The sequence below is a fragment of the Rissa tridactyla genome, chromosome 17, assembly GCF_028500815.1.
Source record: "Rissa tridactyla isolate bRisTri1 chromosome 17, bRisTri1.patW.cur.20221130, whole genome shotgun sequence".
NCBI lineage: Eukaryota > Metazoa > Chordata > Aves > Charadriiformes > Laridae > Rissa > Rissa tridactyla.
The window spans coordinates 9,750,179-9,755,690 of NC_071482.1; positions in this window are offsets into that span (position 1 = coordinate 9,750,179).

The window sequence follows — 5,512 nt, forward strand, 5'->3', positions numbered from 1 at the left end:
AGAGCATTAGTGTGTTCTTCAGTCCACACCCAGGATTTACCCTTTTTTGGCAAGCTATGAAGGGGCGAGCAATGATGGAAAAGCCAGGGACGTGTTTACGCCAATAACTTAAAGTCCCAGGACTTGCTGTAACTCCTTCACGCTGGATGGATTCTGGCCATGCTCTATTTTTTCCAGGGTATCCTGAGGGACAGAAGCAGCTCCCTTAATCCACCAGACCCCCAGGAATTTAACTTCCTGTGTGGGTCCCTGACACTTTGAGTCGGGAATTTCCAATCCCAAATCTGATAATGTTTTTCGGATGTTTTGCATCATGTCTTGTACACTTTCTTGGTTCTCTCCCCTATTAAGGTGTCATCAATAATATATTGGTATACTGTACATCCCTGTGAAACAGGAATCTCTGATAGCACTTTAGCTAAAGCATTATGGGCAATAGTGGGGGAATGTTTGTATCCTTGCGGAAAGCGGTTAAAGGTATATTGGACTCCTTTCCATGTGAATGCAAACTGCGCTTTGTCCTGCTCAAGGAGGGGAATCATAAAAAAATATGTCTTTAACATCTAAGGCAGCCACCCAAGCTTGGGCAGCTCCTTTTATCATTGTCACAATTTCCGCGATAGTCGGAACCGCAGCGGTCAGGGATGCAGTGTTGGCATCCAACTTTTGGTAATCTACTGTGAACCGCTATTGCCTTTTTGGTTTCTTTACTGGCCACACCGGTGAAAAATAAGGCGAGTGAATCCTCTTAATGATGTCCCTTTTTTCTAAATCTGATACCACTCTGTCTACTCCTGCAACAGCAGCTGCAGGAAGTGGATAGTACAGGACAGCAGAGATTTTAGAGGGAGGGAAAGGTATGGAAGTTTCCAATAGATTCAATTTCACTGTGTCTATTACTTTTTCAAACCCTGCAAAACTTCACACTGTGGAGACATCATTAAGAAAAGTCATTAAGAAAACCCCGGGCGGCAGGCTTTCGTGGCGCCTTCAGCCCCAACACCGCCCTTTCCCACTTGGCGCCGCGCCAGGCACAAAAATGGCCATACGGCTGCAAATGGGTCCCACGCCCAAAGAGCCAGCAGGGAAAACTATGCCTTGTTCTAAAGCTCTTTGGGAACCGCTTGCGTAGCCCCACAGACCTGGGAGCTGCGGGCTTTCCTGCTGCCTTCAGTCTCAAAACCACCCTTTCCCTCTGGGCGCCGCGCCAGGCACAAAAATGGCCATATGGCTGGAGGTGGATCCCTTGCCCAAGGAGCCAGCAGGGAAAACTATGCCTTGTTCTAAAGCTCTTTGGGAACCACTTGCGTAGCCCCACACACCTGGGGACTGCGGGCTTTCCTGCTGCCTTCAGCCTCGACACCACCCTTTCCCTCTGGGCGCCGCTCCAAGCACTAAAATGGCCATACGGCTGGAGATGGGTCCCACGCACAAAGAGCCAGCAGGGAAAACTATGCCTTGTTCTAAAGCTCTTTGGGAACCACTTGCGTAGCCCCACAGACCTGGGAAATGCAGGCTTTCCTGCTGCCTTCAGCCTCGACAACACACTTTCCCACTTGGCGCCGCGCCAGGCACAATAATGGCCATATGGCTGGAGATGGGTCCCCCGCCCAAAGAGCCAGCTGGGAAAACTATGCCTTGTTCTAAAGGTCTTTGGGAACCGCTTGCGTAGCACCACAGACCTGGGGGCTGCAGGCTTTCCTGCTGCCTTCAGCCTCGACACCACCCTTTCCCTCTGGGCGCCGCGCCAGGCACAAAAATGGCCATACGGCTGGAGATGGGTCCCCCGCCCAAGGAGCCAGGAAGGAAAACTATGCCTTGTTCTAAGGCTAATTGAGAACCGCTTGCGTAGCCCCACAGACCTGGGGGCAGCGGGCTTTCCTGCTGCCTTCAGCCTCAAAAGGCACCCTTTCCCACTTGGCGCCGGACCAGGCACAAAAATGGCCATACGGCTGGACCTGGGTCCCACGCCCAAAGAGCCAGCAGGGAAAACTATGCCTTGTTCTAAAGCTCTTTGGGAACTGCTTGCGTAGCCCCACAGACCTGGGAGCTGCGGGCCTTCCTGCTGCCCTCAGCGTCGACACCACCGTTTACCACTTGGCACCGCGCCAGGCCCAAAAATGGCCATACGGCTGGAGATGGGTCCCCCGCCCAAGGAGCCAGCAGGGAAAACTATGCCTTGTTCTAAGGCTAATTGGGAACCGCTTGCGTAGCCCCACAGACCTGGGGGCTGCGGGCTTTCCTGCTGCCTTCAGCCTCAACACCACCCTTTCCCACTTGGCGCCGGGCCAGGCACAAAAATGGCCATACGGCTGGAGATGGGTCCCCCGCCCAAGGAGCCAGCAGGGAAAACTATGCCTTCTTCTAAGGCTATTTGGGAACCGCTTGCATAGTCCCACAGACCTGCGGGCTGCAGGCTTTCCTGCTGCCTTCAGCCTCGACACCACCCTTTCCCTCTGGGCGCCGCGCCAAGCACAAAAATGACCATATGGCTGGAGATGAGTCCCCCGCCCAAAGAGCCAGCAGGGAAAAGTATACCTTGTTCTAAAGGTCTTTGGGAACCGCTTGCGTAGCCCCAGAGACCTGGGAGCTACGGGCCTTCCTGCTGCCTTGAGGCTCGACACCACCCTTTCCCACTTGGCGCCGCGCCAGGCACAATAGCGGCCATGCGGTTGGAGATGGGTCCCCCGCCCAAGGAGCCAGCAGGGAAAACTATGCCTTGTTCTAAAGGTCTTTGGGAACCGCTTGCGTAGCCCCACAGACCTGGGGGCTGCAGGCTTTCCTGCTGCCTTCAGCCTCGACACCACCCTTTCCCTCTGGGGCCGCGCCAGGCACAAAAATGTCCATACGGCTGGACCTGGGTCCCACGCCCAAAGAGCCAGCAGGGAAAACTATGCCTTGTTCTAAAGCTCTTTGGGAACCGCTTGCGTAGCCCCACAGACCTGGGAGCGACGGGCCTTCCTACTGCCTTCAGCGTCGACACCATCCTTTACCACTTGGCACCGCGCCAGGCACAAAAATGGCCATATGGCTGGATATGGGTCCCACGCCCAAAGAGCCAGCAGGGAAAACTATGCCTTGTTCTAAAGCTCTTTGGGAACCGCTTGCGTAGCCCCACAGACCTGGGGGCTGCGGGCTTTCCTGATGCCTTCAGCCTCAAAACCACCCTTTCCCACTTGGCGCTGCGCCAGGCCCAAAAATGGCCATACGGCTGGAGATGGGTCCCCCGCCCAAGGAGCCAGCAGGGAAAACTATGCCTTGTTCTAAGGCTATTTGGGAACCACTTTGTAGCACCACAGACCTGGGGGCTGCGGGCTTTCCTGCTGCCTTCAGCCTCAAAAGGCACCCTTTCCCACTTGGCGCCGCGCCAGGCACAAAAATGGCCATACGGCTGGAGATGGGTCCCCCGCCCAAGGAGCCAGCAGGGAAAACTATGCCTTCTTCTAAGGCTATTTGGGAACCGCTTGCATAGCCCGAGAGACCTGCGGGCTGCAGGCTTTCCTGCTGCCTTCAGCCTCGACACCACCCTTTCCCTCTGGGCGCCGCGCCAAGCACAAAAATGACCATATGGCTGGAGATGAGTCCCCCGCCCAAAGAGCCAGCAGGGAAAACTATACCTTGTTCTAAAGGTCTTTGGGAACCGCTTGCGTAGCCCCAGAGACCTGGGAGCTGCGGGCCTTCCTGCTGCCTTCAGCCTCGACACCACCCTTTCCCACTTGGCGCCGTGCCAGGCACAATAATGGCAATACGGCTGGAGATGGGTCCCCCGCCCAAAGAGCCAGCAGGGAAAACTATGCCTTGTTCTAAAGGTCTTTGGGAACCGCTTGCGTAGCCCCACAGACCTGGGAGCTGCGGGCCTTCCTGCTGCCTCCAGCCCCGACACCACCGTTTCCCACTTGGCGCCGCGCCAGGCACAAAAATGGCCATATGGCTGGAGATGGGTCCCCCGCCCAAAGAGCCAGCAGGGAAAACTATGCCTTGTTCTAAAGCTCTTTGGGAACCGCTTGCGTAGCCCCACAGACCTGGGGCCTGCAGGCTTTCCTGCTGCCTTCAGCCTCGACACCACCCTTTCCCACTTGGCGCGGCGCCAGGCACAAAAATGGCCTATGGCTGGAGATGGGTCCCACGCACAAAGAGCCAGCTGGGAAAACTATGCCTTGTTCTAAAGGTCTTTGGGAACCGCTTGCGTAGCCCCACAGACCTGGGGGCTGCGGGCTTTCCTGCTGCCTTCAGCCTCAAAACCACCCTTTCCCACTGGGAACCGCGCCAGGTACAAAAACGGCCATATGGCTGGAGATGGGTCCCCCGCCCAAGGAGCCAGCAGGGAAAACTATGCCTTGTTCTAAGGCTATTTGGGAACCGCTTGCGTAGCCCCACAGACCTGGGGGCTGCAGGCTTTCCTGCTGCCTTCAGCCTCGACACCACCCTTTCCCACTTGGTGCCGCGCCAGGCACAAAAATGGCCATACGGCTGGAGATGGGTCCCCTGCCCAAGGAGCCAGCAGGGAAAGCTATGCCTTGTTCTAAAGGTCTTTGGGAACCGCTTGCGTAGCCCCACATACGTGGGGGCTGCAGGCTTTCCTGCTGCCTTCAGCCTCAAAAGGCATCCTTTCCCACTTGACGCCACGCCAGGCACAAAAATGGCCATATGGCTGGAGATGGGTCCCACGCCCAAAGAGCCAGCTGGGAAACTATGCCTTGTTCTAAAGGTCTTTGGGAACCGCTTGCGTAGCCCCACAGACCTGTGAGCTGCCGGCCTTCCTGCTGCCTTCAGCCTCCATACCACCCTTTACCACTTGGTGCCGCGCCAGGCCCAAAAATGGCCATACGGCTGGAGATGGGTCTCCCGCACAAAGAGCCAGTAGGGAAAACTATGCCTTGTTCTAAAGGTCTTTGGGAACCGCTTGCGTAGCCCCACATACGTGGGGGCTGCGGGCTTTCCTGCTGCCTTCAGCCTCGACACCACCCTTTCCCACTTGGCGCCGCGCCAGGCACAAAAATGGCCATACGGCTGGACCTGGGTCCCACGCCCAAAGAGCCAGCAGGGAAAACTATGCCTTGTTCTAAAGCTCTTTGGGAACCGCTTGCGTAGCCCCACAGACCTGGGAGTTGCGGGCCTTCCTGCTGCCTTCAGCCTCGACACCACCCTTTGCCACTTGGCACCTCGCCAGGCACAAAAATGGCCATATGGCTGGAGATGGGTCCCACGCCCAAAGAGCCAGCAGGGAAAACTATGCCTTGTTCTAAAGCTCTTTGGGAACCGCTTGCGTAGCCCCACAGACCTGGGGGCTGCGGGCTTTCCTGATGCCTTCAGCCTCAAAACCACCCTTTCCCACTTGGTGCTGCGCCAGGCCCAAAAATGGCCATACGGCTGGAGATGGGTCCCCCGCCCAAGGAGCCAGCATGGAAAACTATGCCTTGTTCTAAAGCTCTTTGGGAACCACTTGCGTAGCCCCACAGACCTGGGAGCTGCGGGCCTTCCTGCTGCCTTCAGCCTCGACACCACCCTTTCC